Here is a 26899-nt window from a genome sequence, read left to right on the forward strand (position 1 = left end):
CAGATGGCTAACAAGCACATGAAAAAATGCTCATTATCACTGATCGCTAGGGAAATGCAAATCAAAACCATGATGAGATGAAAACAGAAGATAACAAGAGTTGGCAATGCTGTGGAGAAATGGAATCCTGCGCATTGCTGGTTGGAATGTAAAACAGTGCAGCTGCTGTGGAAAACAGCATGTAGTTCCTCAAAAACGTAAACACAGAATTACCATATGACCCTGTAATTCCACTTCTGGTTATATATCCAAAAGAACTGAAAGCAGGGACTTTAACACCAAGGTTCATAGCAGCAATATTTAAAATAGCCAAAGATGGAAGCAACCTCAGTGTCCACTGAGGGATGAATGGATAAACAAAATGTAGTGTATACATACCATGGAATATTATTCAGCCATAAAAAGGAAGGAAATTCTTGGGCTTCCCCCGTGGCACAGTAGTTGGGATTCTGCCTGCCAATGCAGGTGACATGGGTACGAGCCTTGGTCCGGGAGGATCCCACATGCCACAGAGCAGCTGGGCCCATGTGCCACAGCTGCTGAGCCTGTGCTCTGGAGCCCGTGAACCACTACAGCTGAGCTCACGCGCCTAGAGCCCGTGCTCTGTGATGAGAGAGGCCACCACAATGAGAAGCCTGTGCACCACAATGAAGAGTGGCCCCCCTCGCCGCGACTGGAGAGAGCCTGCACGCAGTGATGAAGACCCAATGCAGCCAAAAATAAATAAATAAAAAAAATTAAAATTAAAAAAAAGAAAAAATTCCTTAAAAAAAAAAAAGGAAGGAAATTCTTACACATGCTACAGTGTGGATGAACCTTGAGGACATTACAATAAGTGAAATAAGCCAGTCAAAAAAAATATACTGTATGATTCCACTTGTATGAGGTGCCTAGAGCAGTAAGTTCATAGAAACAGAAAGTAGAATGGTGGTTACAAAGGGTGGGGGAGAGGGGAATGGGGAATTAGTGTTTAATGGCTTTGGAGTTTCAGTTTGGGAAGATGAAAAAGTTTTAGAGATGGATGGTGGTGATCGGTGCACAATAATCTGTAAGTGTCACTAAACTGTACACTTAAAAATGGCTACAGTAGGGCTTCCTTAGTGGCGCAGTGGTTAAGAATCTGCCTGCCAATGCAGGGGACAAGGGTTTGAGCCCTGGTCCGGGAAGATCCCACATGCCATGGAGCAGCAAAGCCCATGCACCACAACTACTGAGCCTGCGCTCTTCAGCCCATGTGCCACAGCTACTGAAGCCCACACACGTAAAGCCCATGGTCCGCAACAAGAGAAACCACCACAATGAGAAGCCCGTGCACCACAACGAAGAGCCCCCTCTCGCTGCAACTAGAGAAAGCCCACGCACAGCAACAAAGACCAAACGCAACCAAAAATAAATAAATAAATAAATTTATTAAAGAAAAAAAAAGAAAAGTTATTTTTTTAAAAATGGCTGAGATTAGGAACCAAGATGGCAGAGTAGAAGGATGTGCTCTCACTCCCTCTTGCGAGAACACCAGAATCACAACTAGCTGCTGGACAGTCATCAACAGGAGGACACTGGAACTCACCAAAAAGGACACCCCCACATCCAAAGACAAAGGAGAAGCCGCAATGAGATGGTACGAGGGGCGCAATCACAGTAAAAGCAAATCCCATAACTGCTGGGTGGGTGATTCACAAACTGGAGAACACTTATACCACAGAAGTCCCCCCACTAGAGTGAAGGTTCTGAGCCCCACGTTAGGTTCCCAGCCTGGGGGTCCGGCAACAGGAGGAAGAATCCCTAGAGAATCAGACTTTGAAGGCTAGTGGGATTTGATTGCAGGACTTCGACAGGACTGGGGGAAACAGAGACTCCACTCCTGGAGGGCACACACAAAGTAGTGTGTGCATCAGGACCCAGGGGAAGGAGCAGTGACCCCAGGGGAGACTGAACCAGTGTTGGAGGGTCTCCTGCAGAGGTGGGCAGTGGCTGTGGCTCACCGTGGGGACAAGGACACTGGCAGCAGAAGTTCTGGGAAGTACTCCTTGGCATTAGCCCTCCCAGAGTCCACCATTAGGCCCGGTAAAGAGCCCAGGTAGGCTCCAGTGTTGGGTCGCCTCAGGCCAAACAACCAACAGGGAGGGAACCCAGCCCCACCCATCAGCAGATGACCAGATTAAAGTTTTACTGAGCTCTGCCCACCAGTGCAACAGCCAGCTCTACCCAACACCAGTCCCTCCAATCAGGAAACTTGCATAAGCCTCTTAGATAGCTTCACCCACCAGAGGGAAGACAGCAGAAGCAAGAACTACAACCCTGCAGCTTGTGGAACAAAAACCACATTCACAGAAAGATAGACAAGATGAAAAGGCAGAGGGCTATGTACCAGATGAAGGAACAAGATAAAACCCCAGAAAAACAACTAAATGAAGTGGAGATAGGCAACCTTCCAGAAAAAAATTCAGAATAATGATAGTGAAGATGATACAGGACCTCGGAAAAAGAATGGAGGCAAAGATCAAGAAGATGCAAGAAACGTTTAACAAAGACCTAGACGAATTAAAGAACAAACAAACAGAGATGAACAATGCAATAACTGAAATAAAAACTACATTAGAAGGAATCAATAATAGAATAACTGAGGCAGAAGAACGGATAAGTGACCTGGAAGACAGAATGGTGGAATTCACTGCTGTGGAACAGAATAAAGAAAAAAGAATGAAAAGAAATGAAGACAGCCTAAGAGACCTCTGGGACAACATTAAGCGCAACAACATTCGCATTATAGGGGTCCCAGAAGGACAAGAGAGAGAGAAAGGACCCGAGAAAATATCTGAAGAGATTTTAGTCGAAAACTTCCCTAACATGGTAAAGGAAATAGCCACCCAAGTCCAGGAAGGGCAGAGAGTCCCAGGCAGGATAAACCCAAAGAGAAACACGCTGAGACACATAGTAATCAAAGTGGCAAAAAGTAAAGACAAAAAAAATTATTGAAAGCAGCAAGGGAAAAACAACAAATAACACACAAGGGAACTCCCATCAGGTTAACAGCTGATTTCTCAGCAGAAACTTTGCAAGCGAGAAGGGAGTGGCATGATATACTTAAAGTGATGAAAGGGAAGAACCTACAACCAAGATTACTCTACCTGGCAAGGATCTCATTCAGATTCGATGGAGAAATCAAAAGCTTTACAGACAAGCAAAAGCTAAGAGAATTCAGCACCACCAAACCAGCTCTACAACAAATGCTAAAGGAACTTCTCTAAGTGGGAAACACAAGAGAAGAAAAGGACCTACAAAAACAAACCCAAAACAATTAAGAAAATGGTCATAGGGACATACATAATGATAATTACCTTAAATGTGAATGGATTAAAGGCTCCAACCAAAAGACACAGACTTGCTGAATGGATACAAAAACAAGACCCATCTATATGCTGTCTACAAGAGACCCACTTCAGACCTAGGGACACACACAGACTGAAAGTGAAGGGATGGAAAAAGATATTCCATGTAAATGGAAATCAAAAGAAAGCTGGAGTAGCAATACTCATATCAGATAAAATTGACTTTAAAATAAAGAATGTTACAAGAGACAAGGAAGGACACTACATAATGATCAAGGGATCAATCCAGGAAGAAGATAAAACAATTATAAATATATATGCACCCAACATAGGAGTACCTCAATACATAAGGCAACTGCTAAAAGCTATAAAAGAGGAAATCAACAGTAACACAATAATAGTGGGGGATTTTAACACCTCACTTACACCAATGGACAGATCATCCAAAATGAAAATAAATAAGGAAACAGAAGCTTTAAATGACACAATAGACCAGATAGATTTAATTGATATTTATAGGACATTCCATCCAAAACCAGCAGATTACACTTTCTTCTCAAGTGCGCACAGAACATTCTCCAGGAGAGATCACATCTTGGGTCACAAATCAAGCCACAGTAAATTTAAGAAAATTGAAATCATATCAAGCATCTTTACAGACCACAACATTATGAGATTAGAAATGAATTACAGGGAAAAAAAGTAAAAAACACAAACACAAGGAGGCCAAATAATATGTTACTAAATAACCAAGAGATCACTGAAGAAACCAAAGAGGAAATCAAAAAATACCTAGAGACAAATGACAATGAAAACACAATGATCCAAAACCTATAGGCTACAGCAAAAGCAGTTCTAAGAGGGAAGTTTATAGCTATACAAGCCTACCTCAAGAAATAAGAAAAATCTCAAATAAACCATCAACCTTACACCTAAAGGAATTCGAGTAAAAAGAACAAACAAAGCCCAAAGTTAGCAGAAGGAAAGAAATCATAAAGATCAGAGCAGAAATAAATGAAATAGAAACAAAGAAAACAATAGCAAAAATCAATAAAACTAAAAGCTGGTTCTTTGAGAAGATAAACACAATTGATAAACCATTAGCCAGACTCATCAAGAAAAAGAGGGAGAGGACTCAAATCAATAAAATTAGAAATGAAAAAGGAGAAATTATGACACCGCAGAAATACAAAGCATCCTAAGAGACTACTACAAGCAACTCTATGCCAATAAAATGGGCAAACTGGAAGAAATGGACAAATTCTTAGAAAGGTATAACCTTCCAAGACTGAACCAGGAAGAAATAGAAAATATGAACAGACCAATCACAAGTAATTTAATTGAAACTTTGATTAAAAATCTTCCAACAAAAAAAAAGTCCACGACCAGATAGCTTCACAGATGAATTTTTTTTTTTTTTGTGGTATGCGGGCCTCCCACTGCTGTGGCCCCTCCCGTTGTGGAGCACAGGCTCTGGATGCGCAGGCTCAGCAGTCATGGCTCACGGGCCCAGCTGCTCCGCGGCATGTGGGATCTTCCTGGACTGGGGCACGAACCCGTGTCCCCTGCATCAGCAGGTGGACTCTCAACCACTGTGACACCAGGGAAGCCCTCACAGGTGAATTTTATCAAACATTTAGAGAAGAGCTAACACTCATCCTTCTCAAACTCTTCCAAAAAATTGCAGAGGAAGGAACACTCTCAAACTCATTCTATGAGGCCATTATCACCCTGATACAAAAACCAGTCAAAGATACTACAAAAAAAGAAAATTACAGACCAATATCACTGATGATCATAGATGCAAAAATCCTCAACAAAATACTAGCAAACAGAATCCAACAGCACATTAAAAGGATCATACACCATGATCAGGTGGGATTTATCCCAGGGATGCAACGATTCTTCAATATACGCAAATCGATCAAGGTGATAAACCTTATTAACAGACTGAAGAATAAAAACCATATGATCGTCTCAAGAGATGCAGAAAAAGCTTTTGACAAAATTCAACACCCATTTATGATAAAAACTCTCCAGAAAGCGGGCATAGAGGGAACCTACCTCAACATAATAAAGGCCATATATGACAAACCCACAGCCAACATCATTCTCAATGGTGAAAAACTGAAAGAATTTCCTCTAAGATCAGGGACAAGACAAGGACGTCCACTCTTGCCACTATTATTCAACATAGTTTTGGAAGTCCTAGCCATGGCAATCAGAGAAGAAAAAGAAATAATAGGAATCCAAATTGGAAAAGAAGAAGTAAAACTGTCACTGTTTGCAGATGACATGACACTATACATAGAGAATCCTAAAGATGCCACCAGAAAACTACTAGAGCTAATCAATGAATTTGGTAAAGTTGCAGGATACAAAATTAATGCACAGAAATCTCTTGCATTCCTATACACCAATGATGAAAAATCTGAAAGAGAAATTAAGGAACCACTCCCATTTACCATTGCAACAAAAAGAATAAAATACCTAGGAATAAACCTACCTAAGGAGGTAAAAGACCTGTATGCAGAAAACTACAAGACACTGATGAAAGAAATTAAAGACGATACCAAAAGATGGAAAGGTATACCATGTTCTTGGATTGGAAGAATCAATATTGTGAAAATGACTATACTACCCTAAGCAACCTACAGATTCAGTGCAATCCCTATCAAATTACCAATGGCATTTTTAACGGAACTAGAACAAAAAATCTTAAAATTTGTATGGAAACAAAAAAGACCCCAAATAGCCAAAGCAGTCTTGAGGGAAAAAAACGGAGGTGGAGGAATCAGACTCCCTGTCTTCAGACTATACTACAAAGCTACAGTAATCAAGACAATATGGTACTGGCACAAAAACAGAAACATAGATCAATGCAACAAGATAGAAAGCCCAGAGATAAACCCACGCACCTATGGTCAACTAATCTATGACAAAGGAGGCAAGGATATACAATGGAGACAAGACAGTCTCTTCAATAAATGGTGCTGGGAAAACTGGACAGCTACATGTAAAAGAATGAAACTAGAACACTCCCTAACACCATACACAAAAATAAACTCAAAATGGATTAGAGACCTAAATGTAAGACCGGACACTATAAAACTCTTAGAGGAAAACACAGGAAGAACACTCTTTGACATAAATCACAGCAAGATCTTTTTTGATCCACCTCCTAGAGACATGGAAATAAAAACAAAAATAAACAAATGGGACCTAATGAAACTTCTAAGCTTTTGCACAGCAAAGGAAACCATAAACAAGACAAAAAGCCAACCCTCAGAATGGGAGAAAGTAATTGCAAAGAAATCAATGGACAAAGGATTAATCTCCAAAATATATAAACAGCTCATGCAGCTCAATATTAAAAAAACAAACACCCAATCCAAAAATGGGCAGAAGACCTAAATAAACATTTCTCCAAAGAAGATATACAGATGGCCAAGAAGCACATGAAAAGCTGCTCAACATCACTAATTATTAGAGAAATGCAAATCAAAGCTACAATGAGGTATCACCTCACACCAGTTAGAATGGGCATCATCAGAAAAGCTATAAACAACAAATGCTGGAGAGGGTGTGGAGAAAGGGAACCCTCTTGAACTGTTGGTGGGAATGTAAATTGATATAGCCACTATGGAGAACAGTATGGAAGTTCCTTAAAAAACTAAAAATAGAATTACCATATGATCCAGCAATCCCACTACTTGGCATATACCCAGAGAAAACCATAATTCAAAAAGATACATACACCCCAATGTTCACTGCAGCACTATTTACAATAGCCAGGTCATGGAAGCAACCCAAATGCCCATTGACAGATGAATGGATAAAGAAGATGTGGTGCATTATATACAACGGAATATTACTCAGCCATAAAAAGGAACAAAATTGGGTCATTTGTAGAAACGTGGATGGATCTAGAGACTGTCATTCAGAGTGAAGTAACTCAGAAAGAGAAAAATAAATATCGTATATTAACGCATGTATGTGGAACCTAGAAAAATGGTACAGATGAACCTGTTTGCAGGGCAGAAACTGAGACACAGTTGTAGAGAACAAACATATGGACACCAAGGATGTAAAGCGGCGGTGGGGGGCGGTTGGTGTGATGAATTGGGTGGTTGGGATTGACATGTATACACTGATGTGTATAAAATTGATGACTAATAAGGACCTGCTGTATAAAAAAATAAATAAATAAAATTCAAAAAAAAAAGAATTGGATAAAGTGACAAAGGGAGAATTGTTTTAGAATTCAATGTCAGGACTTCAATTTCCTTTGAATAGACCCCTTATTGAGTTAAAAGAAATCAGCATAATGCCAGAGGATTATTACAAGAGCAGGTCATTTTCCTCTGGGAGTGAGAAGAAGAGCTATCTAAAATAATTTAAAAGTCCAAAACGTCCGAGCAGCAAAACAGCAGGAAATAAAGTGAGGGATTGAGTAAACTAATATTAATAATTTTAAAACTATTAAAAATTATAATAGATTCTAGGTATGAAGATCAAGATTAAATTTCCATAAAAAGCAATAAAATTCCTTTGCAAAACTTAATAAATCAAATTACAAAATGACCCAAAAAATGGCTACAATAGTCAATTTTATGTTAACAAACACACACAAAAGTTGGAAAAAAGTAGGGGGAGGATGGGGTAGGAAGAAGTGAGGTGAGGGGAGAGAAATTCAGACTTCCAAAGGAGCTGTTCTTACAGGGGGTCCAGCATGTTCAAGGTGGGGTTGCCTGCCATGGAGTCAACAAACTCTGCCTAAGTTACTGTGTGTGAAAGAGCTTAGTCAGTAAAATTCTATACATATGTCATATTTTTGGTACATGTGGCTGTCTGAGGCATCATGGCCTCGTGAAAAGAAAATGGGTGTGGGCGTATATATACGTATATACACAATGGAATAGTACTCAGCCATAAAAAAGAATGAAATAATGCCATCTGCAGCCACATGGATAGACCTAGAGATTGTCATACTGAGTGAAGTAAGTCAGAGAAAGATAAATATCTTATGATATCGTTTATATGTGGAATCTAAAAAAATGCCACAAATGAACCTATTTACAAAACAGAAGTAGGGTCACAGATGTAGAAAACAAACTTATGGTTACCAAGTGGGGGAAGGGGGTAGGAGGGATAAATTGGGATATTGGGATTGATATATACACGCCAGTATATATAAAATAGTTAACTAATGAGAACCTACTGTATAGCACAGGAAACTCTACTCAGTACTCTGTAATGACCTATATGGGACTAGAATCTAAAAAAGAGTGGAGATATGTATATGGATAACTGATTCACTTTGCTGCACAAACTAACACCACAGTGTAAATCAACTATACTCCAATAAAAATTAGTTTAAAAAAAAGAGAATGGGTTTCCTTCTTTCATTCCCCAATGTTTAATGATTGCCCATCATAGGTAGCATTCTGCCATGTGCTGTGGGGACAGAAAAAGATAAAGTCTCTGCCTTCACACTCCAGCAAGTGGCAGATGTGTTAAAAATGCAATAGTATGTTATGTCTGCTACTCAGTGGTGCTAGAGTTGGGTCATCCTGGCTTGTGAGGGTCTACTGTGAGCATCTCTTCCCAACTCTGTGTTCAGAGATGTCATGTTGGTAGCTTGACTGAGTATTTACACCACAGAAATTAGCAAATGCTACAAATCTTTTGAATCTCAGCTCCGTCACTGGCTGTGCAATCCTGGGTGAATCACTTCACCTCCCCAGCCTCGGTTTCCTTATTTGTAAAATGGATATAGTAAATGTTGGTTCTTTTCTCTCTCCTAGGGAGAGGATGATTTGACACTTGGAATGCAAATCGGTTGTTCTTGGATGACAGGAAGCCCATTTCTCCTTAGATTAACTGCTGATACCCCTACCGCATCTCCTCAACCGGCACTGATGTTGCCTCAGGCTGGGCATTGTCCAGGGAGGGCAGTAACTTATAGTGCCCAGGCTTATTATGTACCCTGTGGGCACTAGGGAGAGGGAGGGGGAGACTAGAAACGGAGGAGATGATCATTGCTCTCTGCAGTTCATTGTTTCATTGTTTATAGCAATACTTGATCTCACGGCCTGCAACATTATGGATGTTTCACAACAAATGAATTCTAATTACAGCAGCAGCCAAAAATTGTTCAGGAAGGCAAGATGGGGAATGCGGAAGAACCCTGGCCTTGGAGTTAGATCTAGATTTGTCTCCCACTTCTGTCATCACTAGTTGTTTGGCCTTAGGTAACTGAATGCCTATCTCTGAGCCTCATTTTCTCCAATGGTAAAAACGGGTGTGATGACAACTACTGCAGAGATGTGTTAGAAGGTGAGGGGGAGACAATGGAGACAAAACCATTTTGTAACCTGTCAAGGACCATTACATGGGCCATCGAATGTGAGCAGTTAATTGCGGCAATATTGCAGGTTACCTAATATCTATTCTCTCCCTACTCCAAAACAGAACCCCTATTTTTAAAAAATAAATTTATTTATTTTTGGCTGCATTGGGTCTTCGGTGCTGTGCATGCTTTCTCTAGTTGTGGCGAGCAGGGGCTACTCTTTGTTGCAGTGTGGTGGCTCTAGGCACGCAGGTTTCAGTAGTTGTGGCACGTGGGCTCAGTGGTGTGGTGCGTGGGCTTTGGAGCGCAGGCTCAGTAGTGGTGGAGCACGGGCTTAGTTGCTCTGCTGCATGTGGGATCGAACCCGTGTCCCCTGCATTGGCAGACAGATTCTTAACCACTGTACCACCAGGGAAGTCCCAGAACCCCTCTTTTATTGGAAGTAACAATGCATCCAGCTTAAAGACTATACTTCCTTACAGCCTCGGGGAGCCAGCCTTGTGACTAAGTTCCAGCTAATGAGATGTAAGTAAAAGGTTTTTATGGAGTATACTTGCTTTACAATGTTGTGTTAGTTTCTGCTGTATAGCAAAGTGAGTCAGTTATACATATACATATATCCACTGTTTTTTAGATTTCCTTCCCATTTAGGTCACTACAGAGTACTGAGTAGAGTTCCCTGTGCAGTATACACAGTATTCTATACAGTAGGTTCTCATTAGTTATCTATGTTATATATAGTACTGTGTATATGTCAGTCTCAGTCTCCCAGTTCATCCCACCCCTCCTTCCCCCCTTGGTAACCATAAGTTTGTTTTCTACATCTGTGACTCTATTTCTGCTTTGCAAATAAGTTCATCTGTACCATTTTTCTAGATTCCACATATAAGTAATATTATACGATACTTGTCTTTGTCTTTCTGACTTACTTTAGAGATGTAAGTGAAAGAGCTGATAGGACTTCTGGAAATGTTACTTCAAGGGAGTTGACTCAGCTAAGTGAGCCTCTTCTGCCTGTGCCTCCTTTCTCTTCTCACCTGGAATTTGGTACTCCAATGGCTGTCTTTGGCCTTGAAGTGACCTTGAAAATGGAAGCTCTTTGCCGTGATGGTAGAAGAGAACGATACAAGGAGGCTGGGCCCGTGATACTGGTGGCGTACCAACCCTGCCCTCTATTGCCTACTTCTGGGCCACTTCTATTTGAGAGAGAAATAAAATTCTCTCTTGTTTAAGTCTCTGCTGTTTTGGATTTCCTGTTACATGCAGCTAAATCTAACCTATGTGAATATTTCTGGATGGAGCTGTAGGAGACTAGAGGGGAGAGGAACCACCTCTGGGAGCACTTGCCCTGGGCTCAAATGGTTTACACGTTTATGAGGTTTCAGTGTTTCCACTTCTCAGCAGCATTTGACTCTGTTAACCATTCCTTTCTTCTTAAAACTCTTATCACCTGGCTTCTGTGACCTCACATCTCCTGGTGTTTGTGGGGTCTCTTTTTTCGTTTAGTTTAAATGAATTTCATGTTTTAGACAACCTACATGACATGTTTTGTGGTTTTCTTCCTCAAAAACAATGCCTCTACTCCAAATAAAACAATGTCAAAATAAGTGAAGAGTTCAAGGTGACATCAGTCCCATTTGTCTAAGTCCTGGTGCTGTGTGGATGAAAGGCAGCAGCCAGCCAGTTATGACGATAGGTGATAGATCCAAAGTAACAGCCAAATCTGTTCACATTTTTCCATCCCTAAGCCTTCCTTAAAGAAAATCATACATGGGGTCACACCATCCTCACAGTAGTCCGGCAGAGCAGCCGTGCCATCTAGACGTCTGTTTTCACCAGTAAAGAGCTGATCGTTTTTGAAATTAGCAAGAATGTGTTTGATTTGTTCTGCAGCCCCTGTCGTAAAGGTTTTACTCTTTCTGATCTCTGTTCTTCAAGTTTCCCTTTGACTGACTTCATATAATTTTGATGTACTTTTTCTTTAAAAAATAAAGTTATTTATTTATTTTTGGCTGCCTTGGGTCTTCGCTGCTGTGCGCGGGCTTTCTCTAGTTGAGGCGAGCGGGGGCTACTCTTCGTTGTGGTGTGTGGGCTTCTCATCGCGGTGGCTTCTCTTGTTGTGGAGCACAGGCTCTAGGTGCGTGGGCTTCAGTAGTTGTGGCTCGTGGGCTCTAGGTGCGTGGGCTTCAGTAGTTGTGGCTCGTGGGCTCTAGAGTGCAGGCTCAGTAGTTGTGGCGCACGGGCTTAGTTGCTCAGTGGCATGTGGGATCTTCCCGGTCCAGTGCTCGAACCCCTGTCCCCAGCATCGGCAGGCAGATTCTTAACCACTGAGCCACTAGGGAAGTCCCTGATGTACTTTTTGTAGGCTTCTCTTGTGAAGCTGGTTTCCTGCAAGTGACGGTTCATAACAATACCCACGCCAGTGATTACTGCGCTTTCGGTACCTTCGCCCTCCCGGCCTTCAGCGGAGGCATTTCCACCAATGAGCAAGTCATCAGTGTTACCCTCTGTCCTACTACCTTCCCCTCCACCTGCAGACACAGCCCCCCACCCCACCCCCGTGACCTCCCGGATCCTGTAGATACCGGAGATCATCTCATCATGGTTGATGAGGTCCCGGTAGATGATCATGATGGGAAGGAGATGGCGGCGCTAGCTCAGTTGGAGCCCAGAGCTCAGGGCAGCAGCACACGGCAGGGAGTGGAGAGCGGTTGGAAAAGTGTGGCGTCTCTTTGGGTTATCAAGTGACAGAAACCTTGACTTCTACTGGTTTCAACAACACCATCAAAAGAACATATTGTCTCAGTAACTCCAGAATAGTCCCGGAGTAGATGTTTGCACCCAGTTGAATAGAGGGGTTCAAACCATAGTATGAGTACTGGAATGACATTCAAAATATTTAACAACTGGCCTTGCTTTGTCATTGACCCTCAGAACAGTAAGAGGGAGTGTCCTGGAAGTCCCCTGCTGGTTCTGACATTAACTCTTCAGTTACCGGATCATGGGGAAGTTCAGGGATTGCAGAAGGGTGGCTAGGAGGAAGTGGCAAAATCACTCCTATTCCCAGGGGGTTCTGGGCAGCATTTACTTACCAACAGAAATATTTCAACAATAATCAGCCATTCCAGTGCGTACCAGGTGAACAGCAGCCCTGTGTTAGGATCCAGTTACTCTTTTATCCCCCTCTCTCAGCTGTACTATTCCATATGGACTCGGTTCTCAGACAGTCTCTCTCCCCTGGTTGTGAGATGGCTGCCAGTGGCTCCCAGGGCTGTGTGCTTCCTCCTTCACATTCAGCAAAGAGGAGTGAGGCCCTTTCCCCCAGCAGCCCTAGCGTAAATCCCGAGATTTGCTCTGATGGGGCTGGCTGAGATCATATGCCCGATCCTGATTGATCAATGTGGCTGGCGGGGGAGGGGGTGGGATGGGAGACTGGCTTAGGCTATGTCACCTACCCCACCATTGGAGCCCCAGCTTAGAGTTAGCTTCTTTGGAGTATATAGGCTTAGAATTGAGCTGCTTTCCCCAAAGCAAAATTGGGGTACTGTTGTCAGAAGAAGAGGGGTCACGTATTGATTTCCTGCTGTATGTAACAAGTTACCACAAACGCAGTGGCTTCACACAACACAATTTATTCTCTTATAGTTCCGGAGGTCAGAAGTCTGAAATGGGTCTCATGGGGCTAAAACCAAGGTGTTGGCAGGTTGTGTTCCTAGGGGAGAATCCCTCCCCTTCCTTTTTCTAGCTCCTTGGCTTATGGCCACATCACTCCAGCTCCTGGTTCTGTTGTTAAGTTTCTTTCTCTGACTCTGACCCTCTTTCCTCCCTTATATAAGGACCCTTGTGATTTCATTGGGTCCACCTGGATAATCCAGGGTAATCTCCCTATTCAAAAGTCCTTAATTTAAGCATATCTGTGCAGCTCCTTTTACCATGTAGGGTAACATATTCACAGAGTCCAGGAATTCGAACATGGACATCTTTGGGCCAGGGAAATGGGGTAAGGGGGGAGACCTTATTCTGCCTACCACGGAGTGCGTGCTGGAAGGCAAAGGCAGTAAGTATCTATTCTCTCTGCTTTGTCCACCATCTGTCTGGCTACTCTTTTGTATCGTTTGCAGATTCAGCCTTCTTTACCTGACTTTATTTATGTATTTTTCTTGGCTTTTCTTTTCTTTCTTTTTTTTTTGGCTACACAAGCAGCATGTAGGTTCCTAGTTCCCTGACCAGGGATTGAACCCACACCCCTGCAGCGGAAGCATGAAGTCTTAACCACTGGACCTCCAGGAAAGTCCCATGGCTTTTCTTTCTTTCTTTCTCTTTCTTTCTTTCTTTCTTTCTTTCTTTCTTTCTTTCTTTCTTTCTTTCTTTCTTTCTTTCTTTCTTTCTTTCTTTCTTTCTTCCTTCCTTTCTTTCTTCCTTCCTTCCTTTCTTTCTTCCTTCCTTTCTTCCTTTCTTTCTTTCTTTCTTTCATTTTATTGAAGTATAGTTGGTTTACAATGTTGTGTTAATTTCTGCTGTACAGAAAAGTGATTCAGTTACACAAATACATATTCTTTTCCATTATGGTTTATTATAGGCTATCAAATATAGTTCCCTGTGCTATACAGTAGGACCTCATTGTTTATCCGTCCTATATACACTAGCTTGCATTTGCTAATCCCAAACTCCCAATCCTTCCCTCCCCCACCCCTCTCTGCTTTATTTGACTTTAAATATTGTTTCTCAAGTTTCAGCTCTAGACTTCTATCCTCACTCTATATTCTCTCCCCAGGCAAGCCCACTGAGTCCAAGGCATAATTACCAACTATGGTTACCTATCCACATCTCTAGCCCAAACATCTCTGAGTCCAGACAAATTTATCTAAATGCCCACCTGACATCTCCACTTGGCTATCTTGATGGCCCTCCAAATTCAAGATGTCTCAAAGCTTCTCTCCAAACCAGGCCCCAAGTCAGTAAATGGCACCACCATCCCTCCAGCTATGGCAGCCAGAAACCTGGACAATTATCCTTAATGTCCATCCTCTCCTTCCTCCCAATCCAATCTTTGACTGAGTCTTTTTTTTTTCTATTTATTTGATGGAATTTTATTTGTAGCAACAACAATCATTAAAACCAAGCAAAAAACAAAAACAAAAATACCCTCCACTGAATGGGAATGGTACCTATTACTTGTCAAAACTATTTCAGTGGAGTTTGACTGAGTTTTTTCCATTTTACCTTCTTGATCTTAAATTCATCGACTTCTCTCAGTCTTCTCATCTTCCACTCCAAGCCACCACCTCTGTCTAAACTGTTAACTCTTCTTGCCTGGACTTCTGCATTGGCCACCTAAACCAGTCTCTTGGGTCCATTATGACCTATCTCCAGTTTGTTCTCCATACCATTGCCAGGGTTATTTTTCCAAAATGCAAATCTGATCATTTAACTCACCCACTCAGAACACTTCACTGGCTTTCCATTGCTCTTAGGAGAGAGACCAAAACCCTTCCCATGGTAGCTAAGGCTTTGTGGGGTCTGCTCCCTGTCTATTTCTCTAGTCCTGCCTCCCTTCAAGAATCTATTGGTCTTTTACTTCTTTTTGTTCCTCAAACTTGCCATGTTATTTCTCATCATTTAACCAGGGCATACTCTGTGCAGTCTGCCAGACCTCTAACTCATCTTTTATATTTCCCACGGACACTATTCAACCTCCTGGACTAGATCGAATTCTCCCATTATAAACTGTCAGTGAATTCCATTATAGACCCTGCATTTCACCTAGGTAGTGCTAACACAATTCCAATTTTCCGTTTACTTGTCTATTCATTTGATTAATACTTGTTGTCCCCAACACAACCACTATTAGTCTGTAAGCTCCAGGGGAGCAAGGGCTTTGTCTGTGTCTGTTCGCCATTAAATCCCTGCACCTTGTTCTGTAGGCACTTCACGTCTCTTAAAACCACAGACGCACATGCTCATTTTTGAATCAGAATACTGAGGTTTGTTCCGAGGTCATACAACCAGCAGGGAGATAAATTCCAAATCTGACTCCAAAACCTGCCCTTTCTTGCTTTCACTCTGCTGTCCTCTGAGATGGGGGAAGTGTTGGGATTGTGCCATTTCTGGATGTGCAGTTCTAGAAACCTCAACTGCTTCCTTTGGAAGCCTTTGGAAATGGATCTGAAAAGGCTGACAGTTTGCCTGAACTTATAGGGGTGGGGGGGAAGTTTTCTTTTTCCTTTTCTTCCTTTTACATCTGTCTTTCTTTCTTTCCTCCCTCTCTCTGTTTTCCTCCTTCCTTTCCTTTCTTCCTTCCTCTTTTCCAAAAAATGCACAAAGTTCCTGCTCATTGCCAGACTCTGTTCTGGGAGATGGTGACATAAAGATGAATCAAAGAGCTCTGTCCTCAAAGAGCTCAAAATCTAGTCTGTTAGAAGTCTAGGTCAAGTAAATAAATTCCAAGCCAGTATCATTTCCTCCTCTGTAAAATGGGCATCATCCTTACTACACCAGAGTTTTTGGATGCAAGTAACTGAAACTGACTTAGGAATGAGATTTATTGGAAGGGCATTGGATGGGTCCCAGAGCTGAAAGAAAAGCAGGAGAACCAGACCCAGGAAACAGGAGGGTGGGCAGCTCATGGAGCCAAGTCCATGCTCTAGGAACTAGCTTGTGAGGACAATGCCACCGGCACTGTCCCCACTGTGACTGTTCCAGCTGTTCCCTTGTCTTTGAGACTGTCCCCCAAGATTCAAAGACCCAGGTGGGAGCATCCCATGAAGCAAGCATGGGTCAGTCACCTAACCAGACTCCAGCTGCCTAGATGTCGGGAGGGGAGATAATTGCTCCCTTCCACTGCAGAATGGGGGTTGGCACTCAGAGCCCCTGACACTGCTGCTCTCATTTCCCTGTGGTTCTTGGGTGACACCAGGGCTAAATGATCTCTTGAGAGGTCACCTAGTCATCGAGTCCCTGCACAATGATTTGCTGCTAAGTAGTAGGACTGGGACTTGAATTTGGGTCTAGCTGGCAGAGGAGCAGTTAGAGTTCTTGGCTACAAGCAACAGACACCACCTCTGCCAACTTTCAGCAAAAGAGAATTTATTGGAGGGATGTGGGCGAGGCTCAAAGAATTTATGGGGAGCTGTAGAAGCAAGTTTGGGGACAGACAGGAAGCAAAGGAGAGACGGAGGGTCTAGGATCATGTTGGAGACACATTTACACTTGAGCGCTGCCACCACCAGCACGATGAATGACCTCCAGCGAGATCTCCTATTTTGGCTGTACTGCCTCCAAATTCAAATTCTCAGGACATAAGGTGTTTGATGGGGTTAGTTTCCATCATGGCCCTGTCCTCCAGGGTGAGGATAGGAAAATGGCTTTTTTAGTGGAATGGGTCATTTGGAGTTACCTTTCCATCAAGGCCACAGAGGAAATTAATACAGTGTTAGGGGGTGTTTATCAGTTATCTATCGCCGAAATAATAGTACATAGCAAACAATCACATGCTTCGAAAGCATGTAACAATCAGCTCATACATCTGGTGGTCAGTTAGGCAGCTCTGCTGATTTTGGTTGGACTTGCTCACATGTCTGGAGATTGGCTGGTTATTGGCTGATCTAGTCTAACCTTGGCTGGGAGGACTAGGCCCTCTGGTTCTGCTCCTCCAGTGGGTTACTTCTGGCATGTTCTCCTAGGTAATGGCAGAGGCAGAAGAGGGGGCAAACCCTATCACACAAGTGCTTTTTAAGGCCCAGCTTGCATCACATCTGCTGATACCCTATTGGCCAAAGCAAGTCACATGACCAAGGCCAGCATCAGAGTGAGAGAGCACTGTGAAATATCACGGCAAAGGGTGTGGATACAGTTGGCCCTCCCTCCATATCTGCAGGTTCCACATCCACCGATTCAACCGACCATGGATCAAACATATTCGAAAAAAACAATTCCAGGAGGTTCCAAAAAGAAAAACTAGTTACACAGCATTTACATTGTATTTACAATTATTTAAATAGCATTTACAGTGTATTAGATATTATAAATAGTCTAGAGATGATTTAAAGTATACCGGAGGATGCGCATAGGTTACATGCAAATACTCTGCAGATTTTGGTATTTGAGTTGCAAGGGTGGGGTAGTGGTTGTCCTAGAACCAAATCCCCAGCAGATAACAAGGGAAGACTGTACAGGGAAAGGTGAAGAATTGGTGCCATGTTTGCAGTCCATGGGGAAATGTCTAAAAGGAGTCAATGTCTGTGACAGATGTCAAAGTCCAAGTTCTTTCCATGTTCCACACCACCTGGGGCAGCAACCAAAGGAGCTTTTCTCCAAGACAGGCCTCTGTTCTTATTCAGTTGTATCACTTTGAATGTCAGGTTCATGAGAACAGGGACTTTTGTCTGTTTTACTCACCATGTAACCCCACTGTCTAGAACAGTGCTGGATACAAAACAGGTGCTTAACAAATAGTGATTGAGTGAAAATTCCCTTGTGAACTTACCTTATGCATCTAACCAAGATTTTTCACTTTTGTGGGGAGGTTGTATGCTATGGAGGAAAGGACTTAAATTTGGACACAAATCAACCTGGGCTCGAATCTGGGCTTCATCCTTTGCTACCAGTGACCTTGGGCAAATTATCCAGCCTTCCTGAGTCTCATTTTCCTGTAGTGGAAAACTTTTGGGTGACCTCTCAGTGCAACCTCCCCATTTTCTGGTAATTGTCCCTCCCATCTCCACATATTTCCTGTGATGGGGCTTCTGTATTACGTGACCCTGTCCCCATCCCCCAACCCTGTCTCAACTGATTGGACCAGGGGTATGGATCTGAACCATAATGGGCCAATCAGAGTCTCTTCTCCAGAAATTTGGAATTCCAGTCTTAGTCTGATTGGCCTCTTAAATGGAGGAGATAGGAAATCAGGAGCTGGCTATGGTCATTTTCCACCAGAGAGAGCTGGTCTACAGCCAGAGAGAAGAATAAAGCCCTCATTCCAGATTATTTCTTAGGCCCAGTCAGCTATCAGACAGCTAGCTAGGCAGCTAGGTAACCACTGGTGTAATGGTTAAGGGCATAGTCTCTGGTCCCCGATTACCTTGGTTCAGATCCTGGCCCTATCATTTACTAGCTGAGTTATTTAACTTCTCTGTGCCCTCAATCTCATCTGTAAAGTGGGAATGACATTAATACCTACTTCATGGCGTTGCCATAATGATTAAATAAAAGTGCATAGAACTATATCTAATGCATGGTGAGTACTAATCCATGTGCATGATTTCCAGGTCATAGTCTCCGATCCTTAAAATTAATACCCTTTTTTCACCCCACCCACCCCCTTTCCGGAAACACTCACTTCAGTGGATTGTTGATTCCAGTGCAAAGAATCTGAACTAATACCATTTTCACCTGTGAAATGGGGAAAGTTAAGAATCTTGAGTTCTTGGAGTAGTAGCGAGGATGAAATGAGATGAGTACAGCTCGTGGCACACCGTAGGTACTCAATATTTACGTGCTTCTCATCCTTCCTACCCTGCCTTCCTCAGACTCCAACTGGGGCCAAGCATGGGAGACGGTGCTTCTGGTGTGGACGGTCTTGGCCACAGCTTGGTTTGGCTCCTTTCTAAGGTGAGTCTGATCTGTTCTTACAAGGTTCTTAGAACCACACATCTCGATACCTCATTCTGCACTCAGAGGAGTGAATCATTGATCCTGAGGTGCCTTCCCCCCGAGAAGACTTCATCTCCGATGCACTCTAGATTTTCTCATTACTGGGGAAGTAACCTAGGGCACAGCAGCTCTTGGTGGGGGCAGGGGTGGTGTGGGCAACAGGGGTAAGAAAGCTGAACCTTACCCCTTCCTCATTTGTCCCCTGCAGGTATAGTCCTTTTCCTGGTCCTTGAGAGCTATATAGGAAAGGAGAAAACTGTGCCACTGGCTTAAGGGAACAGGGGCAAGAGGCTTGGAGATGTGGACAGAGCTTCTTGATTCATGTGATAATATTCGGGGGTGAATAAGTCCATGACAGGGAGGTTTTCTTCCTCTTGACCAGCTTCCTCAGCCCTCCTAGCTCCTCCCTTTGAGGCCCCTACTCTATGACCACCCAGCTCAGCCCCCAGGCCAAGCCCAGCAAGGGCAGGGCGTGCGGATAAGTGGGATGGGAGGTTCTAGGAACATTTTTTTTTTAATTGAAGCATAGTTGATGTACAATATTATGTTCGTTTTGGGTCAACAAAATAGTAATCCAACAATTAAATCCACTACTAAATGATCTCTACAAGTCCAGTAACCATCTGTTACCATGCAAAATTATGACAATATTATTGACTATGTTCCTTATGCTGTATATTACATCCCCATGGCTTGTTTATTCTATAACTGGAGGTTTGTATCTCTTAATCCCCTTCACCTATTTTGCCCAACCCCCCACTCCTTCCTGGTAACCACCAGTTTGCTCTCTGTATCTACAACTCTGTTTCTGTTTTACTGTGTCTGTTACTGTATAAGTGAGATCATACAGTACTTGTCTTTCTCTGTCTGACTTATTTCACTTAGCATAGTACCCTCTAGGTCCACCGATGTTGTGGTTAATGGTACAATTTCATTCTTTTTTATGGCTGAGTAATATTCCATTGCATATATATACCACATCTTTTATTATCCATTCTTCTATTGATGGACATTTAGGTTGCTTCCATATCTTGGCTATTGTAAATAATGTTGCAATGAACCTAGGGGTGCAGACATCTTTTTGGATTACTGTTTTTGTTTTCTTTGGGTAAACACCCAGAAGTAGAATCACTGGACCATATGGTAGATCCATTTTTAATTTTTTGAGGCAACTCCATACTGTTTTCCATAGTGGTTGCACCAATTTACATTCCCACCAACAGTGCATAAAGTTGTCTTCTGTATTCGTTTGCCTCTGGGTTGGGGGGGCAGGCAGGAGGGTGATTTCCCTGAGATGAGTCAGCTGTTGTCATTGTCCCTTTCCCCTTCTCTCTTGTGGGGAAAAAAGTTGTGAACTGGAAAAGGCCATAAAGTCGGCAGATGCTTCGGGGGACCCATTGATCCATGGTGCTGCAGGCTTCTCCTTCTGCTGTGTTGGCCCCAGTCCTTGACTGGGATTCTGCCTCTGTTTCCCTATGTAGTTCTCCACTTGCACAAGAACGTAGCTTCAGACTTTGCATATGACCTTCTTCTTAGTTGCACTAGTCAAGCATCTGCCAAGGTCTGGGATCCGAGGAGGGACCCATTGGATCCCAGACCTGGGACTGCCTAACTTCCTGTCCTGGATCTGCTACTGGAGCTGGGTCAGTGTCCCCTAGACCTATCTACCAAACATCCTCCCCGCCTGCACCAGCCCAACATTCCCCATGCCGAGTCCACTACAGTAATTATATTTTGAGTCTCTGTCAAAGAGACAGCCGGGAGAAGGAGGGTGGGGTCTACAATCAGACACCCTGGGCTAGGATTCTGGATCCATTATCACTTTCTTGCTGTGTGACCTTGAGCTGGTCACCGCCCTTCTCTGAGCCTCAGTTTCCACACCTGTCAAAGAGCCTAATGATCCCCTACAATGGAGCTGGGAGGTTCTAATGAGACTACCTATCTACAGACCCCAGCGCATTTTGGAGGCTCCAGAAATGGCTGCTCACTGCCCCTTCTCCACACAGCTCTGAAGAAGGGAAAGGAGCTCTGTATCATTATCACTCCTCAACTACCTGTCATTCCTTGTGGGAGCTTTTCATGAGCCTCTTATCAGATCAAGATATCAACATCGGTCTGGGAACAGGAAACTGCAGTGAAGCAAAGGGTCACTAAAGACAGAGATGTGGCAGAGGCAGCAAAATGCAGTGGTGAAGCATGTGACTCTGGAGGCAGATGGCTTGGGTTCCAACCCCAGCTTTAACTTTGTTGAGCTCTGGCCAAACCACAGTATTTCCTGTAGCTTCAGTTTCCCCATTTGGTATATGAGGGGTAAAATAGCATATGCTGCCTAGAATTGTTTTGAGAGCTAAACGAGATCATCTGTGTCTCGTGTATAACACGAGTTTGCCCCAAAGTGAGCACTCAAAACACCTTTGATACGTAAGTTGTTTTCAAGTTTTTGCTACTTTATTTTTTGTCTCTTTAGATGATTTTATTAGGATAAAGTTCCAGGGGAGGAATTACCGCCTCCTAAAATAGATTGCCAAATTGCTTTTAAAAGGGCCCAGCTCTCTTAAAAGGGCACCCGCGCCCTATTTGGTGATCCTGGGGGTGGGGGGAGGTGAGGGGAAATGGGAGGTTGGGGGAGCGGGGGAGTGGGGGCGTACTGGGAGGGAGGGAACAGGCGGCGAGAGGAAACGCGCAGCGGGGCTCAGTTGAGCAAAGTGGCTGCTCTCACCAGCACAATGGCCACCTCAGTTGGGGACACGTGGGGCGCCATGTCCTCCTCTCGGAACAGCAGGACTGGCGCGAGGTGTCTGGGCGGTGATGCAACTTGGGGCGGTGATGCAAGTTAGCGCTGCCGCTGCCGCAGGCAGCCATGGACCGCACAGACCCAGAGGGTCGCGAAGCACAAAGAGCACTGTCTCTAGAAAACTCCAATGCTAACTCAACAGGGAAGACCCCACGGGTGGCTTTCAGCCATGCAAATGGATCTTCCAACCGCGTTATGAAACCATCAACGACTCCAGTTTCCTCAGTCTCAAAGAATGGGACAGTCACCACTGTGAAACCCATAGTAACATCTAAAATGACAACAGGGGTCTCAACAGATATAACTTCCACCACCTTAGAGTCTACACCCAAAATAACAAGTGTTTCGAAAAACATCCCGGATGTCAATCAACATCCACAATGACTACAACCCACAGTAGTTACGTAAAATTTGTTTCTTCATCAGTAACAATTACAGCAACTCTTAACTCTAAAGAAAATAAAAGATTAAAATTTGATACTGGCAGCTTTGTTGGTAGTATTATATTAAATTATGGAATTTAATCTATGCTTTACATTGGATGCAAAATGTACTATTCAAGAAGAGGCATTTGTTATAGACCCATCTGTGAACATGATGCCATCATTTAAGGAAATCCAAGAACCAACGGAAAGAAGAAAGATTGATGCAGCCCAGTCAATTAACTTTGTTTTATTGTTAGTTTAAAACAATATTCTCTTCTTGAAAATAGTATTAACAAGCCAGTGCATATAATGTACAATGTATTATATGAATGTGTAAAGCTTCCTCACGATTACTAAAGGCAAAAAGGATTTGGATATTTTGTGTGTGTGTGCTTTTTGGGTTTTTTTTGCCACGCGGCATGCAGGATCCCAGTTCCCCGACCAGGGATGGAACCCGTGCCCCCTGCAGTGGAAGCGCAGAGTCTTAACCACTGGACTGACAAGAAAGTCCCTGGTTTGACTTTTTTTTTGGCTGTGTTGGGCCTTTGTTGCTGTGAGCAGGCTTTCTCTAGTTGCGGTGAGTGGGGGCTACTCTTTGTTGCGGTGCGCAGGCTTCTCATTGTGGTGGCTTCTCTTGTTGCAGAGCACGGGCTCTAGGCACGCAGGCTTCAGTAGTTGTGGCACGTGGGCTCAGTAGTTGTGGCTCGCAGGCTCTAGAGCTCAGGCTCAGTAGTTGTGGCGCATGGGCTTAGTTGCTTCGTGGCATGTGGGATCTTCCCAGACCAGGGCTCGAACCCGTGTCCCCTGCATTGGCAGGTGGATTCTTAACCACTGTGTCACCAGGGAGGCGCCAAACAAGGTTTTAAGCATAATTTTAGTTTCAATGTCTCTTCAGAATGCATCAGTATTTTATATGTTTTAAAGCTTAGTACTTGTTTTTTTTGCGTGTGTGTGTGTGTGTGTGTGTGTGTGTGTTTGCCACGAGGCTTGTGGGATCTTAGTTCCCTGACCAGGATGGAACCCGTGTCCCTTGCAGTGGAAGTGCAGAGTCCTAACCACCACTGGACCACCAGTGTAATTACCACCAGGTAATTCCCAAAACTTAGTACATGGTTTAGAAACAAAACACATACCAAAAACAAAAATGAAAAACCCAGATAAACCCAGAAACAATACCTGGGCTTAACTCTGTTAGAGAGCTGTTGGAGAGGCTGTATTTTTATTAATAACTTCTTTTGAGCATTCCATGACAGTTGATATAATTTCAGTGAATTGCAATGTTTAACATGCTAATGTTTTAAAGACTTAGTTGTCAGTATTAAATAATAAGTTGGATTTTTCAGTACCGTGAGAATATTGTCACCACTGCATACTGCTTCATTTCATACTTAGCTGTTAATTTCATATTTGGTGAATATTTTTAAGAGCTGTAGAGCTGCTTTCTATATCTAGAAATGTTTGGTGTAATGGAAACACACTTAAATTAAAAGAAAAAAAAAAAGCCCATCATATGATTTCCAAAACAAAACTTAGAATTCTGAGCTACTGATGAATGCTGTGTTTATCAAGCCAGGGATTGTGGGGCTGCTAAACCTACAGGATGAAAACGGTGCATTTTCATTCACTGTCCATTTTACTCAAAGATTTGGGGAGACAGCATTTTTTTTTTTTTTTTGCGGTACGCCTGCCTCTCACTGTCGCGGCCTCTCCCGCTGCGGAGCACAGGCTCCGGACGCGCAGGCCCAGCGGCCATGACTCACGGGCCCAGCCTCTCCACGGCACGTGGGATCCTCCCGGACCAGGGCACGAACCCGTGTCCCCTGAATCGGCAGGCGGACTCTCAACCACTGCGCCACCAGGGAAGCCCGAGACAGCATTTTTGTACTAAAACACCAGTGTATTTTGGAATAGATTCTTATGAAGTTTTAAAGCAGGAATTTTTAAGACAGGAAACATCCTACTTCCTTATGTGGGTCTCCTTCAGACAGCTCCTCTCCCTCCCTTGCTGAAGAGGAGGCACTTCCAGATGTATTATGTTAATGGAGAGAAAAAGCACAGTATTGTAGGGACACCGATATTAGCCAATGTATTATGCAATGTTTTCAGTTTTATAGTTTATATTGGAGCATTCAAAACTCAGGGTCAAATTTTGACAAAAGAGGTATTCAGTCACACTGAATGCTGTTAGTATTTCTTCTATCTTAGATGGTTAAAGCAAATCGCACCAATTTCTGATAGTCCAAAAAGGAGCTGAGAATCATAATGAACATGCATTTACATTTAATAGGAATTAAAGGTGACTCTTGTGATCAGCTTTAATTTTCAGAGAATGAAAATTCTCTGAATTTTCAAGAACATTTTGAAAATATTATATCAAGAATTTTGGTATAAAAGGATCATTTCTACTCACTGTGCATTATGGCTGATTGATATGATGAATATGTGTGATAAAAATTATCCAAAATATGGATATGATAGGATGTATGTGGTGTGGAGAAAACATTATGAAACACATGTGGTTACATTGGTTTGAAAAGAGATGTGACTGATAGGTAAGTTGCCCCAACTGATCTTTCAACCACTGTTTTCACTTCTTTGGAAAATATACTTAAGATATATTTCATAGTAATGGGGCCCTTTAAAATTTAACTTTTGTCTCCTGCATTCTTGATATTTCAGTACTTCAAGTCAGTCAGAACATTGTGGACAGGCCTGAAATTTTCTTGAATACTTGTTTCTTTAGCATTTTGAAGATATAAAACCACTTTTTTTTTTTTTTTTTGCGGTACGCGGGCCTCTCACTGTTGTGGCCTCTCCCGTTGTGGTGCACGGGCTCCGGAAGGGCAGGCTCAGCGGCCATGACTTACGGGCCCAGCCGCTCCGTGGCATATGGGATCTTCCCGGACCGGGGCACGAACCCGTGTCCCCTGCATCGGCAGGCGGACTCTCAACCACTGCGCCACCAGGGAAGCCCTAAAACCACTTTTTAAGTACTAAATGTCGTTTTTTGCCTATAAAGTTTCCTGTGCTTGAAATAATTTAGTTATCTCTTTCCTCTGCATGTAAGTTGTATAATTTGTTACTTTCAAATACCAGCACTTCAATGCAGCCATTTTTTTTTTTTTTTTTTTTTTTTGGTTATCTGCAAAAATTGAGGAAAACAGTGATGCAAACCAGAATTTCACTTTGGAGGACATTTCCTCAACATCACTTTATCTTCCTAATTATGTTTATTTAAGCAAATGTTCAATTTTGTTTGCATTCTTTGAGAATGTGTTTACTTGAGGATAAAATCAATCTAGGTATATGTCTAAATATTAGGCAGAATCCAATCTATGATTTTAAAATGTCCTTGGATAATCTATAAAATGAATAATTCAAATACAGATAAATGAGAGTTGGCAGTATATTATAGTGATAATTTTGTATTTTTCAGGAAAAAAATTAAAGCAAATTCCTGTTACCTTTTTTATTATAATGACCAGCTTTTGGTATTTCATTGTTACTGAGATCTATTTTTAGAATAAAATTGTGCTCTCCATCTTAAAAAAATTGTTTTTAAAAGGGCTATGTCAGTTACAATGTCACCAGCAAATTGTGTAAATACTGGTTTTGTCACATCTTTGCCAGCACTGACCATTATAATTATTCTAAGTGTCTCATAGTTGACTTAGTTTTTGTTCCTTTCACAGCATAGGTGAACAGGGTGTGCCAATAAGTAAAAGTTCATCAGGACTGAGGAGGGATCGTTTCTTTGAAGAGGGAACTTAGAAAGAAAAACACATACACACACTTTGTAAATATCCTGAAAATTGAGGATGTTGTTCTTCCTGTCCACTGCAGCTACTTCTCTTTTCTGAGACATCCATTTCTATATAGCTTGTTCAGTTCCCTTGGCTTTGACACTTGTAGATCTGGAATGTGGAAGTACCCTGAATGATGACGATGATTTAACAGCTTGAGGTAAACATTTGATGAACTTTCAGATCAATTTCTATGTCTCTTTGAATATGCATTTTCTCATGAAAACTTTCCAAATCAGAGGAGAAGCTGAAATTTCTCTAGAAAATTATTGAAGATGATGAGACTCAGTTTCTCCATCTGTAAAATGGGAGAGGGAGGTTGGGATGAGATAATGTCCAAAGAGAAGCTTCATGGGTTTGCAAAGACCTGCAAGGACTTGGTTGGCAAAACATGTCTTGAGACGAGGAGGATTTAATCCAAGAACAAACAGCATCGTGATTCTTGATGTCCTGCTTGTTCATCCCAGGAAATTATCAAATGACAAGGAGTTAAGTAACCAAGAGAAGGGAAGTGGAGCTAGAGTAGGCCAGAAGCCATAGATCCA

The 26899-nt window shown here is 42.7% G+C and overlaps 1 protein-coding gene and 1 pseudogene across 1 annotated transcript in view; one reads left to right on the forward strand and one right to left on the reverse strand.

Moving 5' to 3' along the window:
* Positions 1 to 11165: 11165 nt before the first annotated feature.
* On the reverse strand, positions 11166 to 13032 carry LOC111163249 (translationally-controlled tumor protein-like; annotated as a pseudogene).
* Positions 13033 to 26448: 13416 nt separating this feature from the next.
* Positions 26449 to 26899, forward strand: part of EYA3 (EYA transcriptional coactivator and phosphatase 3) — a 139928-nt gene continuing 139477 nt past the window's right edge. The window contains exon 1 of the mRNA XM_089897898.1: positions 26449 to 26514. The gene's annotated coding sequence lies outside the window, so the exon portion shown is untranslated. The remainder of the gene's footprint in view (positions 26515 to 26899) is intronic.

The sequence above is a fragment of the Delphinapterus leucas genome, chromosome 1, assembly GCF_059928025.1.
Source record: "Delphinapterus leucas isolate spDelLeu-1000000601 "Yukka" chromosome 1, BTC_Dleu_Yukka2, whole genome shotgun sequence".
Taxonomy (NCBI): Eukaryota; Metazoa; Chordata; class Mammalia; order Artiodactyla; family Monodontidae; genus Delphinapterus; species Delphinapterus leucas.